We start from the raw sequence: 21787 nt of genomic DNA, 5'->3' as shown, positions 1-21787 counted from the left end.
ACACATCCTATTTCGGGGGATCGTTCAGTTCTCAACCTTATGGCGCAAGTCCAGGAAGTCGCAGCCTAGCTTATCATAGAACTTTCTAAGTCTCTGGTTTAGTCCTTCCACTCCACTCAGAATCAGAGGGCCACGTTCAGTTGTAGGGACAATGCTGCAAATTCTGAGCTTTGTGGAAACAACATGCACAAAGCTGGTATTCTCAACCTTTTCTGCCAGTCACTAGAATGATCCAGGAATGACTTCAGAGCCCAGCTGACACTCTCTTCACATCCAATGTGTACCACAGTCTGCAATAAGTTGCACCCTGTTCCCTCAATGGGTGCTGCAATGGAATTCAACATGCTGAATGAGGCCCCAGGCATGCCCACTGAGTGCACCTGGTGTCCTTTGCTGTCCCTTACTGCCATTTCCCTGAGGCGTTTTCCATAGGTTTGAACTGCTGACAATTAACGGAACCTTACCCTTTTGTGTTTGCCTCCTCCTGACAACGGGCAGGTTTCCATGCGACAGGTGACGTTATTCGCAATTGGCCAGTTTCAGTTTAACTAAAAGACAGCATCTCAAACTTGTTGGTTTAGGGGATCGGCCCAACACTCTGAATTGTCTGTGGTCCCTGCCCACCCTGTACAGTATGCCTAGATACTGCCATAAACATAACACTCGCAGTTAAGTGGATGGGTAATAACAGATCCTGTACTTTCTGCTGAGGAGGCAGGGTCCACAGGAGAGCATAGTACTTGAGGTACCTGTGATAGACGTATCACGGATACACCACTCTTGGGAGCTCTTCCAACACACCAATTCGCAGCAGCTGTCAATCGTTTGTCAGTAGTCAGAGCAATTTCTAGCTGCTTACAAATGTAAACCAACTTGTCCCATGTTTGAGAATTGCATTCACAGTAGTGCTGCATTTTGGATGGTGCAATGTATTAAAAGGCAGTGGAAAAAGGGATCTACATTAAACCTGCTGATTATCTTCGAATCTGTTGAGCTAAAACATTGTTCCATTCCTTCACTTGTAGAGGTTGGTTCTTGAAGCTAAAATTTTTGATATCGTAGGTTCTTATGGTTCCAAGTGATGTGGTAACTCCTGATGAATTGCCTGAATAGTTAATTTTATTCTCTCACATTTTTCTAGATCACACTGTCTTTACAATTTCCACTTCAAAACCAAAAACTACATTGTTACTGCCAGAAATAAAAACACGTCTGATCAATCCAGAGGCATGCCCACTACTACTCCATTCTGTGGTACTAACAATATTCCAAATAATTTATAATTTTCTTGAAAAATTGATCTTTACCGATTTTTCATTATTTTATAAATGAATCCAGAAGTAAATTTGATAAATAACATCAGATTGGGCAATTATTAATAGGAATTTTAAGTACACCGGATATTTCATAATTTCAAATATTTCTAAAAAAAAAAGGTAATTTTAACTGTACATTGTAACAATAAAAATAATTTCTTTTTATACGTTTTAGCCTGAAATATAATGTATCATGTACAAAATCAGATATAACTCTTTTTCTTCTTTAAAAAAAAAGTGAGATAATATTAACCTTCTTACAAATTTGTAAATATCTTTTGGTATCACCTACTTCTCTTGAGGGAAAGTAATGCTAGAGGAGGGTGTCCCTTTATACTGTCCATGACACGTATCAGTAGCAAACTGAAAGAGTGGCAGTTTGGAGCCCTCTAAGTCCAGCTAAATTTTTGAACACCAGACACTGCAGCGAGCCAATAAAAGTCCTTTGAAGTGGTATCAGTATGTGGATGACACATTTGTGTGGTGATGGTGATGGTGATTGGTTTGTGTGGCACTCAACTGCATGGTAATCAGTGCCCATAGAAAGTCCCAGTCTTTATGGAGCCCAATCTAGCCACTGTCGATGATTATAGATGATACACACTCAGTCCCCTTTTGTGTCATGTAATCAGGGTGAAGTGAATTGTTTCTTGGTGCATTTAAATAGTATTAATCCAAAGATACAATTTACTGTGGAGACAGAAAGTAATGGACGGCTTAATTTTTGGGATGCTTTAATAACTAAATAGGCAAATAGGACTTCAGTTCATAAAGTATAAAGGAAAGATACATGTACCCATCTTTAGTTCCATAAGGATTCGGACCGTCATCCCAGGCCGAAGTGAGGTGTCATTAAAACATTGGGTGAACAGGGCTGACAAAATCTGAGGGCCAGTTTATTTTCGAGAGGAAGTAAATCATTTGTCAACAGCTTTTAAGAAAAACTAATACACTGATGAGAGAGATCGAGCACTCCATCATAGAAGAAAGATGTCCAAAAACATCCAACAACCACCACCATTGGGTGGGAAAGTTTTTCTTCAATTTATTTACAATATTATGGAGCATATTGGGAAAGTTCTGGCCACTCTTCAGACCCACCAAGCAGATTAGTGAATGTTTAACATCTGTGTGAGATTCACAGCACCCTTTTGCAACACCTGGGGTGTATAAAAATGTGTGTTGTTGTAAAAGGTTTATATTGGAACAACAAAAAGAAGTGTTAATTCGCGCTTAACAGAACGCAAAGGGAATTGTTAATTTGCTCTTAACAGAACACAAACTAACAAATCGGCTTTACCAGAACATGGTTTTTTAAGATGGCAATCACAAAATAAAATTTAGTGAAATGAGTGTGTTAGCTAAGACATCACATTATTATGCATGTATGTACAGAAAAAGCCATAGAGATTTATAAACACCACAATAATTTTAGCAGAAATGAAGGCTTAAAGTTGGATAAGGTATGGTGTTGGCTTTGTACCGATGATGTGACAATAGATTATCTTTGATTGAGATTAATGTTGTTAGTGAGTTTTACTGCAAAAGCATACACTGAGTAGAGGCATCCTCTATTTATAAACTGGACCTCCAAACCCTCGTAGCCAGACATGGCTCGACTCAGATGATGTTGCCTGCAGTTGGCAATGAAACATCAGGTGGAAGAATTTCTACTGTTCAACCATTGCCTCTTAGCCTGGAAGATTAATTAATCACCCATAATACTTTTGCATTATGATATCATATAACGTCCCACCCTCCACTCCAGTTACATCTTCACTACTGAATGTGTAAATCTGACTTAGGTTTTTGCACAGCACGTTAACAATATTCACAGGATTAACCCTCAACTCATTAGGTGTGGTCCTTCAGAGCAAACGGAAATTTTTGAACTCTCTCCAAGGCCAGTTGTGGTGGAATGCTTCTATGCTCCACCTAACCTCCTTAAATTGCCAAGCGTATGATGTTTTGTTGTCAATTGCATTATCACCTTCTGTGTTTATTGTTGTCATGTGTTACTGATTGGCATTGGAGTCTCCTGGACCATGCCTCGTGAACTACATACCGTATAGCCCAAAACGTGTTGGTGCGATTGTCATTTTTAGCTTTCCCAAGTTTGATGAAATTGTTAGTTGGTCTATGGAGGAACATGTCAGTGATATAGATCAAGAAATAAATGAAGACAGTGATTTTACATAAGCCAGTGACCACAGTTCTGCTATTGAACTAGAGTATCATTCGGAGGAAGAACTTCAGGAAAGCTGTGATGAGGATGTCTGTTTCTTCAACGAAATACTTAATGTGTTAAAATAAAATGTGTACGGAGTGGTGATACGAAAAAATTGTTCCTAGCAATTAATTTCAATTTGAAAAAGCTTTTTTGTCCCTATCAGGTGGACTTTTTATGTGCAATTTTAAACCCTGGACATTAGATTTAATTGTAAATTTATTTGCTACGGAGATTGTATAATTTTCAGGATGTAAAATTCATTACTCTAACAGTCTGTTTGTGTACTATTTAAAAGAACCACACAAAATTATGTGCTGTTGTGTGATGAATAGTCAAATGCTGCAGGCTTTGTTTAGTGCAGTAAAATAAACTAGAAACATTTAGACAACACTTAAATAATTGTAAAAATAAATGTTATATAGCATAAATTAAAAATTTCAAATCATTATTGCCTTGATCCCAGTTTAAACATCGGGCTCCCAGAGACCCCTCCTTGTGGTATGAAATGGAAAAAAATTCCCACGCTTCATGACAGAGCATAAGGGAACAATGCAGGGGACCTGCACCGCCATACTAGGCAGGGTCCTAATGGAGGTGGTTTGCCATTGCCTTCCTCCAACTGTAATGTGGATGGGTGGATGATGATGATGATGATGATGATGATGATGATGATGATGATGATGATGATGATGATGATGATGGGGACACAACAACACCCAGTCATCTCGGGGCAGGTGAAAAATCCCTGACCCCGCCATAATCGAACCTGGGACCCAATGCTCGGGAAGCGAGAACGCTACCACGAGACCACGAGCTGTGGAGCTCATGGCATATGTTACAGAAAAGTCACCTCTTGAGTTACAGGGTAAATGACTTCCATCTGTTGATACACTACCAAATACAGCAGCGGCCTCGTTTGTACTGTGTGTACAGTTACAATGCAGTGAGGCCAGTACACTGATGCTAGCAGTCACATACATGTTGTTATGGGTGAATACTATAGATAGCCACTAGGAGCAATACATCACCATGTTTTAAGTATGTTTGTAGTTGGTTTTAGGTGTATGAACTTGCAATAGTTCCCATGTCAGTAGTGAGGTGTTGGCTGTCATCAGTATGCTCTGATAACTGTTTGTGCCCTCTGGGAAGCTCTTCATAACTATATTGTGCTGTAAAAAATCATTTACACACATCATAGTGACAAGCTCAGTGTACTGACCAGAATTTGCTTAGTGAGCTACAGTGAGAGAACAGAAAGATTAGGGAATGGTTCAAGAATGGACAAACCAACATTTCAATTCGTCTTTGTGACAGTAATCTCACATTTTTGTTGGTAAGTAGTGTGGGATAGGGTAAGGATGACCTGCAAACATGGAAAACACTAAGGAACGCTCAGCCACATAGTTTGTCGATTGCAAACATAACTTGATATCTAGTGGGGTTATACAACGTGATGTCCAGTCAGAGCTGTGTGCCTGGCGCCCACGCCCCCGTGCTATCTAGGCCTTAACTCTCCTTCATTTTGGTTTCTCAGTTTTCAAGCAATGCTCACCACCTGCATTACATTAAATTCTGCTGAGTAGACAGTTAACTATTCAACATCCTTTCCAAAGAAACTACAATTAAATGTTATACAATAGTGTCAAGACTGTAGTGAAGTAATATTTTCAAAGTAATTTGACAAAGATGTGTGTAAATGATTTTTTACAGCACAATATAGTTATGAAGAGCTTCCCAGAGGGCACAAACAGTCATCAGAGCATACTGATGACAGCCAACACCTCACTACTGACATGGGAACTATTGCAAGTTCATACACCTAAAACCAACTACAAACATACTTAAAACATGGTGATGTATTGCTCCTAGTGGCTATCTATAGTATTCACCCATAACAACATGTATGTGACTGCTAGCATCAGTGTACTGGCCTCACTGCATTGTAACTGTACACACAGTACAAATGAGGCCGCTGCTGTATTTGGTAGTGTATCAACAGATGGAAGTCATTTACCCTGTAACTCAAGAGGTGACTTTTCTGTAACATATGCCATGAGCTCCACAGCTCGTGGTCTCGCGGTAGCGTTCTCGCTTCCCGAGCATTGGGTCCCAGGTTCGATTATAGCGGGGTCAGGGATTTTTCACCTGCCCCGAGATGACTGGGTGTTGTTGTGTCCCCATCATCATCATCATCATCATCATCATCATCATCATCATCCACCCATCCACATTACAGTTGGAGGAAGGCAATGGCAAACCACCTCCATTAGGACCCTGCCTAGTATGGCGGTGCAGGTCCCCTGCATTGTTCCCTTATGCTCTGTCATGAAGCGTGGGAATTTTTTTCCATTTCATACCACAAGGAGGGGTCTCTGGGAGCCCGATGTTTAAACTGGGATCAAGGCAATAATGATTTGAAATTTTTAATTTATGCTATATAACATTTATTTTTACAATTATTTAAGTGTTGTCTAAATGCTTCTAGTTTATTTTACTGCACTAAACAAAGCCTGCAGCATTTGACTATTCATCACACAACAGCACATAATTTTGTGTGGTTCTTTTAAGTAGTACACATAAACAGACTGTTAGAGTACTGAATTTTACATCCTGAAAATTATGCAATCTCCATAGCAAATAAATTTACAATTAAATCTAATGTCCAGGGTTTAAAATTGCACATAAAAAGTCCACCTGATAGGGACAAAAAAGCTTTTTCAAATTGAAATTAATTGCTAGGAACAATTTTTTCGTATCACCACTCCGTACACATTTTATTTTAACACATTAAGTATTTCGTTGAAGAAACAGACATCCTCATCACAGCTTTCCTGAAGTTCTTCCTCCGAATGATACTCTAGTTCAATAGCAGAACTGTGGTCACTGGCTTATGTAAAATCACTGTCTTCATTTATTTCTTGATCTATATCACTGACACGTTCCTCCATAGACCAACTAACAATTTCATCAAACTTGGGAAAGCTAAAAATGACAATCGCACCAACACGTTTTGGGCTATACGGTATGTAGTTCACGAGGCATGGTCCAGGAGACTCCAATGCCAATCAGTAACACATGACAACAATAAACACAGAAGGTGATAATGCAATCGACAACAAAACATCATACGCTTGGCAATTTAAGGAGGTTAGGTGGAGCATAGAAGCATTCCATCACAACTGGCCTTGGAGAGAGTTCAAAAATTTCCGTTTGCTCTGAGAGACCACACCTAATGAGTTGAGGGTTAATCCTGTGAATATTGTTAACGTGCTGTGCAAAAACCTAAGTCAGATTTACACATTCAGTAGTGAAGATGTAACTGGAGTGGAGGGTGGGACGTTATATGATATCATAATGCAAAAGTATTATGGGTGATTAATTACCACTGAAACCTGGTCAAATGTGTTACTTATGGTAGGGATGCTCAAATGTGATACTGCCCGCTGCCTCCTCTCCACTGTATCAATTGCAATTTCGACCGTGCTGTCTCCTCCAGAGATTGTCCCATGTATCTTAATGAGTGGACAATCCATGAGATCAGGATCAAGGAAAAGTGCCTTACCCTGTCGCTCACATGTTCTTGGCTAGTCAACAGGCCTGCATTTTACCATCTGGAACTTACAGTAACATTCTTGGTATACCTTACTCCACAAAGGACATGAGAATGGAGACTTGCAACATCAAGTTCATCACCATTGTTTATCCCCATCTCTTTCTCCTCCAGCTGTGCAAAAAGCCATTAAATTTTCACCTCCAGCAATGAAATCACCTGCTACACAACCAGCAAGCCAGAAAGGATAAAAGGAATACTCATACGAAGACTTCTATGTCCCTCCAGCCAACAAACATCTAACTCCTCATCTGTCAGCTGCAAAGTATCCAAGAAACAAAACAAAGGCAAATGGCCACCACCAACTATGTTTCTGCCCTGGAATCTGCAGGTAGAGCAAGGGAGAATACTGACACCTCTGTGGAGCTTCAGCCCCTGTGCCATGTAGCAGTAATTCTTCAAAGTCTGGCACTTGGCAGCCATCTGGGTGACCCCCCCTTCATTTTTTCCCTCCTGCCCTTACCCTGACATGACTTTCCTCCAATGGAATGTAAGTGTTAGGTCCAATGAGGAGGAATTATGGCTGCTCTTTATTTGCAGTGCCAATTTGTTCTCTGCCTCTAGGAAACAAAATTGCATTGCTTTGGCCACTCCCAGTTTTTCCAGTCCGCTTTGATCTTCCTGGCCAAGGATGGCATTCTACATCATGGGGTGTCATGCTGCTCATGCAGGGTGACGTTCATAGTCACACCATCTCTCTGAACACCCAGGTGCAAGCTGTTGCAGCCTGCATTTTCCTTCCTTGCTTCACCTTTTCTCTCTGTACCATCTACGTCTCTCCATCACTTTGTGTCACCTGGGCAGCCTTCCTCCAGCTTATTTGGCAACTCCTCCATCACTTTTTGTGCTCAGTGACATTAATGTCACCATCCCCTTTGGAGCTCTCACAGGACCTGTCAGATAGGTGCCCTTTGAGCTGATCACCTCAATCTTAACTGCATCTACTTTAACACTGGGGCACTCACGTTCCTTTCAGAATCCACACACACCTTCCCACTTGGACTTCACGTTTGGCACTGTCCAGCTTGCCAGTCTCCTTGAGTGGTGTGTTCTCTTTGACACATACTCAAGTTACCATTTCCATTTATGGACTCCTACCCCACCTACGTGTAAACCAAAATGGCAGCTTTTTAAGGCTTTCAGGAGGCTTTACTCCCCCCCCCCCCCCCCCCCCCCCCCGGTGCCCTTGGATAAACGTGATTTCCTCAGTTGTCATGACCAGGTAGAATACCTTACCCACATTATTCTTACTGCTGCAGAACATTGCTGTCTTCACATCTCATCTATTCCGTGCTGTGTCCTGGTCATTCGGCGGACTGAGGCATGCTGTGATGCAATTCGCCCCTGGAGACGTGCTCTCCACATTTTTAACAATCATCCAGTGATGGCAAGCTACACTCTTCATAAACAGTTGCGTACACAGTGTCGTTGCATTTTTCGGGAATGCAGAAAAGCTAGGTGCATTTGCCTTACTAGTCCTTTTAACAGTTCCATTTCATCTTCCACTGTGTGGGCCACTCTCCAGTGGCTCTGTGGGAGCAAGATCCATTCTTAAATTTCCTGCCTGACTATAGCAGATGATATCATAATGGACCTTATTGCTATCTCCAACACGTTGGGTGACTATTTTGTGAGGATTTAGAGCTCCACGCACTTTTCACCCTGCCTTCTCCATTGGAGTGGAGGAGGCTTGGGTGATACCATTCTTTTCTCAGAATTGTGAATGCTAAAATGACACTTTTACTATGGGGGAGCTAGATCATGCTCTCAATTCCTCCTGATAGGTGCCTCAAGACCAGACAATGTTTGTGTTCTGATGGTGCAGCACTCTTCTCTTGCGGGCAAGCACTTTCTCCGTCATGTATACAGACGCATCTGGACAGATGGCACATTTCCCAGACATTGATGTAAAGCCACTGTCATACCTACACCTAAGCCCTTGTAAGGACAAGCACCTTCCTTCTAGTTCTAGCCACATTTCTCACCATCTGTGTTTGCAAGGTGTTGGGACATGTGATTCAGGTCTGGCCGGTGTGGCGGCTAGAGTCTCGCAATCTACTAACCACTGCACAATGTGAATTTCCAACACACCATTCTGCAGATGACCATCTCATAATCTTGTCAACCCGTGTCATTTCTGTGGAAATAACACTGTACCTGCATTTTTTGACCTGGAGAAAATGTAAACTACATGCTGGTGGACTGGTATACTATGTACTCTCTACACATGGGACTTCTGAGGCCACCTGCACCATTCCCTTCAGGAATTTTTAAAAGACAACTTTCAAGGTACATAAGGGTTTTGGCTTGTCAAACCCATTTATCCAGGAAAATGCTGTGCCTCTGGGATCCGTCCTGAGTGTTGTCCTCCTTGCTGTCACCTTTGATACTGTTATGGCCTGTATCTCACAGGGCATATCCGGCTCCCTTTTCATTGATGATTTTTCGATCTATTGCACTTTCCCACAGACTGGTCTCGTTGAGCAGCGTCTTCAGTGATGTCTTGATTGTCTTTACTCATGGAGCATTGACAAAGGCTTTTGCTTTTCCACTGACAAAACTGTTTGTATGAATTTCTTCCACTGTCTTTACATCTTGAGCCTGTTGCTCTTCTGTCTGCTGAAACTGTGAAATTCCTGGGGCTCATGTTTGATAGGAAATTTTCTTAGTCCTCCCACGTCTTACTTGGCTGCCTGCTATACACTGTACCTCAATGTCCCATCAACAGCACTTCCTGGGGAGTGGATTGGACCTTTTTCCTCCAGTCCTACAGATCCCTTGTCCATTCAAAACTAGGCTATCGGTGTTCTTTTTATGCATCCATCTTACACCATCATGGCATCTGTTTGGCTACTGAAGCATTTTACGCTAGCCCAATTGAGAGTATGAATGCGGAAGCTGCTGAATTACCACAGTCATACTGGTGTGATGTTCTTCTCAACAGGTGCACATGGTGTTTGTCTGCCATGCCTGGCTACCCATCCTCTGCCCTCTTTTTTGATGATTCTTTTCACCACCAGTGTTAGGTGCATCCTTCTTCTGTTACTTCCCTTTTGGCTATTGCTCCAGCTGCTTAAATACATGCTACCTGACACTTTACCAACCTCGGCCTCTTGCGGCAGCCTGTGTTCACTCCAGACTTCGTAAGAACACTAATCCAGATTTGATCTATTGCACAAGTTTCTCAACCTTTGCACAGAACGTAGCAATAGTACATTTGTGTACACTGATGGCCGTCAGACTGATTGTGGTGTCACGTGTGCCTTTGTCATTTGCATTGACAAATTTCGGTACCAGCTTCCAGAACACAGCTTAGTATTTACAGCAGAGCTCTTTGTTCTGTATCAAGCCACGCATTACATTTGGCAATGCAGGCTTTTCAATTGTCATCTGCTCCAGTTCTCTCGTATCCCTTCAGATCCTCTGTGTGCTGCACAAGGTCAATCCCTTAGGGCAACTGGTTGAAGAAAGCTTCCACTTGCTCACTCTTTATGGAGATACTGTGATGTTTATGTGGGTACCTGGTCATGTCCGTCTGATCAGAAACGCAGCTTCTCTTGTTGCTGCCAAGGCAACAGACTACCTCAGCCTGCTAGTTCTTCCATACCATCTGATGATCTCTGTGTTGCCATCAGTCCGCAGGTACTACCCTTCGGCATCACCACTGGTCCCCCCTTCATGCGAACAAGCTCCAGGAAAGTCCAGCTGCTTGTCATCAGCCTTTGACAGTTTGGCATTTCCTGACTGAATTCCCTTTTTTTCAACCACTTATCTTCTCATTTATGTTTGCTGCCTGAGTTATTACCCATTTTAGCGAAAGCTGCACACGTGGTTGACCCTGTCTTACCTTCCATCTATTGTAGCAATACAGCAAATGACATTTAATATTTAGTTCAGGACCTCTATTGTCTCTATGGGAAATTTTGTGCAACTTTCTCCACAAGGAATTTTTCAGTTTTAACTGTCTCTCTTCTGTAGATTCGACTTAACGTGCACTTACTTTTAACTTTTTTTTTCTTCTTAGTTTTCAGATGCTCTGACATGGGCACATATGACCTTAGTTGTTCTTGTGCCCTAGAATAAAACAAATAAAACAATCAAAGTGTCAAGAATATACTTGATGGGGTTTCTAAAAACAAATTCAAATTGAATTTCATCAAGATTTCAGATGTGGAACCCTTTTGCAGCTTTGACTGGACTCCCTTTATGAGTGCTGACAGGAAATGCACAATTGGGTTCTTTAGAAGGGAAGCAGTGTTTCTTCATGAAAAAGGAACTATTGAACTCAGTGTCCATGACTTAGTGTGAAAAATTGAAGTGATTTGTGTAATTTGATATAACAGAACCCTGGAAATGGGGCAAAAATAGTTAATGTAGCTGATGTAAATCAAATAAAATAATTCCATTGGCACCTTTTGATCTGTATTTTCAGAACCTTCTTGCCCCTTTGTGGCCATAACATATGGCTTACAATCCTTTTACTTTAACCATTTTTTAGGGGAAGAATAAAGGAAAAATATGTGAAAGATGTACTTGGCTAAATGACATACTTAGATAATTTAAAAGTAAAATAGTTCATAAACTGCAATAAGATATTTGTTCTATTACATTGTAGTGGTAAAATTGAGCAAATTGGAATATATTTTGCAGTAAATATTTAATTATCAGTCCTTTGCCTTTTAACAATGACAGTATTGCTGAACAGCCTTGAATTCTCTGCATAACAGTTCCCATTGACACATGCACTGATGACTAAGTTTATTATAAATCAGCATTGTACTGTAAGTGACAGTTGCATGGCATTATTGTTAGCCATCTGCCTCCGGGCCACCCCTCTTACAGATTTTCAGGAAAACCAAGCAGATCTATGCTGATCTATCTTACTTCTTCATCACATTTGGACTTGTAGCAATATAACTGATTTTAATTCTGAATATTGTCTTTTTAATTAATAATATATGATGATTTGAATCACTAGCACATTAGTAAATCCACAAACCATTAATTCTTACTGCAAAAATGCTTTTAGTTTGTATAAGTTGTTAAGCTTGGATATATTCATTCAATGGTGTCATGTTTCTCTAACTAAGACTCAAGAAATTGAAATTCCTTTTCAAACTTAGTGAAGAGGTGGGACATTGAAAGACAGCAAGTACCATCATATAAAATCAGTGTCACTGACAGGGTTTAGATCTTGTTTTCCTGTCAGATCTCTCTCACTACCAGTTTGTTGTTTTCCTCCTCCATTTGGCCTCCTGTCTCTCTTCTGCATTCTGATTCTCATCTGAGATCATGAAAACTTTGTACTGCCTGTCCCAATTTGTCATTGGCATTGACTGAATTTTTAAAGATGATTTCAATATTTCATTTATATTTACTGATTTAGCCAAGGTTGTCTTCAGTGTGGCTATTGTGTGAGGATGAACACTGAGCAGCAACATACCTTCCAGCAGCAGGTCAAACATGTTCTTTTATGCAGTTCATATTGATGCTCAAGCTAACTGACTATGTGCTAGATTGCCATGTGAAATGTATATTTAAGTGATGAGCCTCATATGATTGAATTTTGTTGCAAGAAGAATGAAATAGTCACCTACTGCTCCAGTGTAACTGCGGTCGCAGGTTCGAATCCTGCCTCGGGCATGGATGTGTGTGATGTCCTTAGGTTAGTTAGGTTTAAGTAGTTCTAAGTTCTAGGGGACTGATGACCACAGCAGTTGAGTCCCATAGTGCTCAGAGCCATTTGAACCATTTTTTTGCTCCAGTGTAAACTTAGAGGTGGACTGTGTTGTGTCTTCCAAAATGTGGAGTTTCAATGGAGTAATTAAAACACAGTAGGATAGAAGCGCTCATGTCAAAGAATTGGATAAGTAGTTCACTGTGACTTTTCATATTAGAGCACAGCATTACACATACACCTAAAATTAAGTAGCTTGTCCCCAAGTTGCCCTGGAAAAGAAAGTTGCTACTCACCATTAAACAGAGATGCTGAGTTGGAGATAGGCACAACAAAAAGACTGTCACAAATGTAACTGGTTATAGTAGTTACAGGTACTCCTTTTAGGGTATGCAGTACTGTAGTCCAGTGTAACACAAATGAATATTGACAAATACTTAACACAGGTTTGTGTTTGCTTTTACTTCCAGTTCCAAGAACATTTACCAGCCAGGGAAAGTAGCTGTTTTTTATGCCGTGAACTGGTGGGAATTACGGGGACTCCCATGACTGCCCTCACCAGCACCAGCAGAATCAGCTTCAGCCAGAGGTTGGGTGAAATTACACATATGTTGAACGTAGAAATTGACAGAAAAGGAATGCTCTGTGAAACATGCTGTTCACAAATTAATGAGGTAGATGAGAAGGAAATGCGAGTAAACCAGCTGAAGGAAATAATTATACTCCGTGTGCTCCCCAGGGACCCTGATTATGGTAAGCACTGCAGATGTTACACAAATGAGTCACGTTATCTGATTTTTAGTGTTTATGATAATTTTGTCTTGAAACAAATTATTGTGATTTCAGCACATGGGAAAGGGTGGGGAGGGGAATGGTGTGATCATTCTACTTGAGAGTGGTTTATGGCTGTTATGGAACACTGAGTACCCTGCTATTTTGGCGGAACACCTTGCTTATTTTGAAGGTTAATAAATGTAAAAGACTGAGAATCCTGTTTTATTCAGTGATTTCTTCAATTTTAAATTATAACAAACAACATAGAGATCAGAACAAAGCAAAAAATCCTATTACGGTTTTCCAAAAAGTTTTATTGTTCTGGTACCCTGGTTGGAGACAGTAAGAAAATTATGAAACGTGTCCAGTGAAATGTTCTAAACAGCATTACTCTCCTTTGATTTTCATAACATTTACTCTTGTGCTCCTAAATCCAGAAATTTAGGTGTAAAAAAAAAAAAAAAAAACCAAATTCACAAGAGATGGCATGCAGTATGGCATCTGAACTACAGAATTCTTTATACTGTGCACCTAAATGTGTTAATCATTGGCCTAGTTCTTTGCAACCTTCATCAGAAACAGCTTTGAGGACTCGTGTCTTTGGCACACATTGCAACACACTTCTGTGTTATACTATTGTTTATTACTTCCACTATCTCTGAAGGAGCTGTGTCAGTGTGGGTTTTATCACAAATGTGTTGCTTTAAATGAGTGGTTCCTGACAGGAAACAAAATAATGCAAAGCTGTATATGTGGAATACGTACCTACTAGACGTGATGTTTCCATCCCTAACCAATCAAAATGTACTCTATACCTCACTGATTAGATCCCCCCTATTTACTTCCTCAATGTGTATGCATTGATTCCAGTCTTACTCCTCACTGCATTGGCTGTCTCATGTTGCAAGATTATTTACACATAAATGAGAAGATATTGCTGGATGTAGCCAAGCATTATAGACACATTGAATGTCTTTGGAGTGAAACATTATTGAGGCCTGATGAAAGAAATTTGACTTCTACTGCAATAGCACATTGAAACAACTGAATAGTGACAGGTGAAAATTTCTTTTGCACTCTGGGTATCAGTCTGTTTCCTTCCTAACCCAAATCTCCACAGTAGTGTACCCTATATATTACTCTTCTTTGCTTGCAGGTCTACTGTACTCCTGTGGGATATGACATTGCAGTGCATTTGGACTGAAAGGCCAATATTACATCAGGCATGAATATTTATAAAAGTGTGGTGTCTGTTCCTTTGGATGCTTATTTATTTATTTATTTATTTATTTATTTATTTATGCAGCATCCAATAGATCACACATGTGATATAGGATTTGTCATTTGATTACACGTAACACATAACAACACATACACATAATAAATGGACAAACACGTACAAACAGCAAAACAAATTACATACACATAGTACATAAATAGTGTACAAAAACTTATTACACAAAAACAAAAGTACGTGCTCATGATAAACAATTATAGATCATGAACTACGCCTTATACACAAAACGTATTATGGATGTTTAACAGATTTTCTATAAGTACCATAATTCTGAATTTGAAAACATAATTAAATTAGTTTAAATTTTTTAAAAATAAGTACAGGTTTCAATCCACAGTCTGAGACAGGTATTCATTTACACGGTAGTAGCATTTTTCCATCAAGTATTTTTTTTACTTCATGCTTGAAATTATTTTTGCCTTTCAATTCTTTAATTTGAGATGAAAGTGCATTTAAAAGCTTTATTCCTAAGTGGCTAACATGTTTCTGACTTCTAGTTTTTGCTACATAGGGAATGTGGAAGTCTTTACAATGCCTTGTATTGTGATCATGGTTGATGTGGACTGACAAGAGCAGCCAGTCCACAATAAGGTAGCCGATAGGGCACGCGTAACTCACGCCGTCTTGCGTTAAATCTGAAACAGTATAGGTGATGAAAGCTATAAAGAAAAGAATGGAGCTTCTCATATACTTATCTTTAATTTGTTCTTGTACATCTCTATGGTGAATACAAATGAGACTCTCTACAGATATGGATAACTGCGCCTTGCTAGGTCGTCCGAACAACTGGGGCCGAGTTCGAGTCAGTCTTTCGAGACCTGCCATGTGGTGGCGCTCGGTCTGCGATAACACAGTGGCGACATGCGGGTCCGATATGTACTAAAGGACCGTGGCCGATTTAAGCTACCACCTAGCAAGTGTGGTGTCTGGCTGTGACACCACAATGGTAGCTTGAGTTGGTTTGGAGATCGCAGTTATTTTTACTGATCATTTCCAGGCATTTAAAAATATATATCAATGGTATTGTCAGTATCTTTAGTTGTCTGAATAAGGGTCTACAGTGAGTTTGTGGTGGGCTGTGTGTCATGATAAGAATAGCTCTTTTTTGCATCATAAAAATTTCATTTAGTGTTGACCTGGTTTTTCCCCAAAAACGTATGCCATAGCTTACAACTGATTGGAAATAACTAAAGTACACCACTCTAATACATTCCTTGCTACATACCTTGGCTATTATTCTTAAGGCAAAACATGCTGAGCTAAGTTTCTGAGTAAGATATACACTGTGTTCATTCCAGTTTAAATCTTGGTTAATTCGCTTTCCCAGAAACTATTTTCGAACTGATTACAATTTTCAGTAGAGAAAAATCGTTTGTACTCCTTTTTATTTTCCTCCTCCTTGGGCATTGCAGTGAGATTAAAGGTTAGTGCATTATGATCTGATAATCCTATATTCACATTTGTAACTGCAAATTCATGTGTGACCATATTTGAGAAGATGTTATGTATTAGGCTTTCACTGAAATCTGTTGTTCTAGTGGGAACTGATACGTGGGGGAACATGTTGAAGCTTTTTAGCATGTATAAAAACTTTTTTACTGAATTATGGACCAATAGATTAATATTAGTCACCACAAAGAATTTTGGTTGAGTTCTCATTTGAGAAAGTGTTGAGCATTTCTTCCAAATTCTTAAGAAAGACTTCAGTATCTCCAGATGGTGATCTGTAAATTGCTGCAACAATTATTTTCTTCTTTAAACTATATAACTGAATGGCTACTGCTTCAAAATCCTTTTCTATGATTGTTTAGCCTTGTATCTTAACTTAAATTTAAGCTTGGGATTTAGATAAATGCATACACCACCACCTTTGGCATTTTGCCTAAGGTACTGACTGGTAAGTTTATATTATGTGTGACCAAAAGGATTTAAACTATATCTGTACATTATATAAGGCTCAGTCACAACTTCTGTGCATGGCTATGACAGGTGGTGTGGGCAGCCTATCACGTTAGGCTGCGGTCACCTGATCTCACATTTTGTACTCACTTACTCAGTTGTGCAGGACTCTGACACTTGTCTCACTCCTCTGTCAACACAGCTTCCCTTTCATGTCATTTGTCTCCTAACACTGCAGTCAGGTGTCACGTGGTGTAACTATTTAATACAATGATGTATTATATTCTGTACCTTATCTTCTATACTTCTTCTCAAACTCTGTTATAATTACTTTAAAAATCAAAATTGATGTCTCTGATGCATCACATTTTTATAAATAACTTACTATGCCACTTTCGACTCAACAAATTATTTATTCCCTTCATCATCACACTCGTGAACTACACTAAAATATCACCTTCATTCAGTAAAAAAAGAGACACAATAATTTTGAAGGTACCTCTTCTGTGTCTCACAACATACATCAGTTGTTGAACTAACTCTCCTTCGGCAGCCTATGCCTTTACAGGACAGTGTGGTGACACCACAGAATACTTATTACCACAGCATATAGTTTCTCACCCAAAGCTGCTGCGATAGCTGTACAGTGCTGAAGGTGCATACTGTCCCCCGATGTAAGTCACCACACACAAAATAGAAATAACACTAATGAACAATATCTGTACATTTATGTTTGACATGTTGTTTTCTGTTACTCTTTTCATGATATGTACATAACACATCTTTCAAAATGGCATTCATTGATCAGAAGTCATTGATATGTGCATCTCTTCTCTGGAGTAGTATGTACAAGCAGTCTGTGAACATGGTGTCCCAGTGAACACAGTCCAAAGTTATTTTAAATTTTTTTTCCGTATGCCATGAATGTGGATTTCTTTTCGTAACTATGGCTTATGAGATAGGTTATATCCTCAGTACAGCATTGTCCATGATAAAAAAAATACACAAATTTACCTTTAATTGCAGCCATAATTTAAGAGCATGCCACTAAAGTGTACATAAAGTACTTGAAAGATGTTTTCCTCTCTGTGTGTACAATAGTAGGCAGTGCACAACCACAGCGGGTACGGACACCAGAGGCTGGACCCAGTACTGGGCCTGGGGACATACCTACAGCAAAGTCACCTAGTGAGTAAGAGTAAATTTGCCCATAATTGCAGCCATAATATAAGAGCATGTCACTAAAGCAGTACATAAAGTACTTAAGATGTTTTCCTCTCTGCATGTTCAATAGTAGGCAGTGCAGAACCACAACGGGTACGGACACCGGAGGCTGGACCCAGTACTGGGCCTGGGGACATTCCTGCAGCAAAGTCACCTAGTGAGTAAGAGTAAATTTGCACATAATTGCAGCCATAATTTAAGAGCATGTCACTAAAGCAGTACATAAAGTACTTACGATGTTTTCCTCTCTGCATGTTCAATAGTAGGCAGTGCAGAACCACAACGGGTACGGACACCGGAGGCTGGACCCAGTACTGGGCCTGGGGACATTCCTGCAGCAAAGTCACCTAGTGAGTAAGAGTAAATTTGCACATAATTGCAGCCATAATTTAAGAGCATGTCACTAAAGCAGTACATAAAGTACTTACGATGTTTTCCTCTCTGCATGTTCAATAGTAGGCAGTGCAGAACCACAACGGGTACGGACACCGGAGGCTGGACCCAGTACTGGGCCTGGGGACATTCCTGCAGCAAAGTCACCTAGTGAGTAAGAGTAAATTTGCCCATAATTGCAGCCATAATTTAAGAGCATGTCACTAAAGCAGTACATAAAGTACTTAAGATGTTTTCCTCTCTGCATGTTCAATAGTAGGCAGTGCAGAGCCACAGCAGTTACAGTCACCAGAGGCTGGACCCAGTACTGGGGACATACGTGCAGCAAAGTCACCTGGTGCGTAAGAGTAAGAGCCCACTGTGCGAGGCGTGCATTCCTGCTCTGTATACTAGTGAATCAAATGTATCTGGACACCTATTAGTGGACATTAAGATTGTGTGTTCTCCTTTATGAGGATTTGACTCTTCTGGGGACACTCTGACTTTTCAAAATCTCTGTGGGTGGATGCCAGCCCATTCTTCCTTGATAGCTGATACCAGAGAAGGTAGAAGTGTTGGAAACAGGGTATGGAGTGAAGACGCCATTATAACTAATTCCTAAGATGATCCATTGCTTTCAGGCTGGAACATTGGCAGGCAAGTCTTCTTCAGGAATGCCACTGGTTATAAGCCTTTGGCTAGCAATGCTGATTCATGAGAGGCACCATTGTTGAGCTGATCAAATCAGTCATTGTCTGTGAACTGTTCCCCTGCTGTGTATAGTACACAATACTGTCAAATATATACTTACCCTTCTGCATTTATCATATCCTGAAGTGCAATAAGGGGAGAACAAGTTAAGGAGGAGAAATTGCATATTGTTACAATGCCTGCTCTGCACTGCATTGTTGGCAGTAGAGAAAATGGCAGATAATGTTCACTTACTAGTCACCACATCCAAATTCTTCCGTCAGATAGCCACGGAGTATAGCACTGTTCATCACTCCAAATCTCATTTCCTCTCGTCCACTCTCCAGTAGTCATAGATTTTTATGCTACACTCAGTGTGGCTTTATGTTGAACAGAAATATGTTGTTTCCAGAAGCTGCTCAGTCAATGTAACCAGTTTTTCTAACTCCCTGTACACAGCCATTTCCTTAGGGGGCTCCTAGCTGCACTTCAAAACTGAAGAGTGACTGCAGCAGCTAATAGCAAGCTGGTTTTTACTATTTCCTACCGCAATGCAAGAAGCACTTGTCCATCAGCATACTGTATGTGCCTGGACTTCATTTAGCATTGGCTGTTCCTTCACATTTCCACTTAACTGGCACATCACGGACAGCTTACTTTTGAAGGTTTGGAAGGGCTGAAATGCATCCCTGTATTAATTATTCAGGTGGAATGCAAAGACAAGTCCATGTTCAGTGTACTCAGATCCCTGACTGATGAATTCTGCTTACAAAACAGTATTACCTGCCACTTCCTATAATAGTAGATCCACCTCTCATTGAAGTAAAGTGCTCAGTTCCCTGTTACATAAGGGTGCCCAGGTATTTTGATTGGATAGTGTGTTGATAGTTCTTATCTATGTTATTTCTGCAACCCCTTAGTCAGTCCACCATACACAATTGAATTAGAATCCAGAAATCATAATATATTTTATTATAATTAAGTCTTTGAACATAGAGAACTTTGATTTGGGGCAGGTAGTTACTGACTTACAGAAATACAAAGTTTGCTTATATAGCAGTGGGAATACATGTGCTGAGAATTACTGGGAGGGAAAAGGAAACAGACAAATGGACAGGGAACAGACAGGAGTTGGAGACATAGTGGGAAGGTAGTGGAGATGAGAGATACATGTAGTGAGCGAGGGAGTGAGTGACAGATAGGATGAGACAATTACATGCTCCTATCCTAGAGAGGTGAGTGGGAGGAACATTGAGGTGACAGTCTGGTGCGAGGCATTAAGTGGATATCAGTCTACATGGACTACAAGCAGCAATGCCTGTAGCTTGAGACCAGAATACCAGGAGAAGATGGGGAAGAGGCTTAATCAAACAGTGGGACTCCAATGAATGAAGATTTGAGTAGAAGGAGCTGAGGATGATTTGTATTTCAAAACTGAACATTTATGTACATCCTATTAGGGTAGTAACTTAAATGAAATATTGGGGTGTGAATCTAGTTCATAAATGGCCATAGCTGATACGTTCAGCACTACCATATGAGTTACTTGATACTAACATTTTCAGTGGCTCCCTTGATCTTTCTGTGATCAATCAGACATAAAGGTCCTGCCAAAATGTTTGTTTAAAAGTTTTCACAACCATAGGAATTTCCCATTTCATTGCATACTGTGATCTGTTGTTCAGTTTATGTAAAATTTGAACCCAGAAGCTGACAGGTGATGCTAGAATGTGTTTTTTATTTGTTGGTACAGAAGTGAGTACAGTATGTTTTGTAGAAGGAGCTTCCTATCTTTTGCTTAACTGTGGGTGGAAAAGACAGTGTAGATACTATTTATTTTTGTTACATTATTTGCTAGGTACATACTATTTGACATATATTTTCACTGATAAATTATTCTTGAAGAAAACTGATGTCTGTGTCCTGTAACTAAAATTAATGCATGTCTTTATTAATGAAAACCATATCAAAATCGTGACTGTAGTTGGAGATCTGCCACAACAAATGTACAGATACTGTTCTTTTGATGTATTGTTTTTCTTCTTTCTCCTGAGATAGTGTACTGGAGACATTTGTTTTCTTTTTCTTATTTTGTCTTGGATGTCTCAGTAGTTTTTTGGAAAAAATTTTTACAATTATTTATGGAGCTGTCTTTTGAATTAAGGGTAGGGTGGTTATGAAGAATCCAGTCAGCAGAAATAAGGTTTCTGTGATCTACTTTATAACATATAAAAGCTGATCACCTCTGAAATGAAAATGCTGGGAGTATATTATAGAGTGGAAACAACTGAAGCACGTGCGACAAATGTGTCAATACATGTGGAGAGAATGGCTGATAATACGGTATCATTTTCTGTTCACTAGACTTGTCTCTGGTGCCAGTACCTTTGTTCATAAAATATTTCCCATCAAGACTTTCACTACAGTTTGATCCCAGACCAATCTGTTTGTCTTTCTGTCTCACCTCTCTACAGGGAGTCCAGCAGGGAGCTGCCTTGCCCCATCTGCCACACATACTCGTGGTCATATGTCCCACCTAATGTGGATGATCCATGCACAAGGAGAGAAATGTGCTCAGGTAGCCATGAACGTTAGAACTTCATTGCAACACAGAAGGCACATGATTATGTTGGGCAAGTGAAAGAGCTTCATAGTGCAAGCAACATAAAAATAGTCCTGATGTGCTGTAAGGTTGTCA

The sequence above is a fragment of the Schistocerca nitens genome, chromosome 1 (genome assembly GCF_023898315.1).
Source record: "Schistocerca nitens isolate TAMUIC-IGC-003100 chromosome 1, iqSchNite1.1, whole genome shotgun sequence".
NCBI classification, from domain to species: Eukaryota; Metazoa; Arthropoda; class Insecta; order Orthoptera; family Acrididae; genus Schistocerca; species Schistocerca nitens.
Note: the sequence above shows the minus strand (reverse complement) of the source record.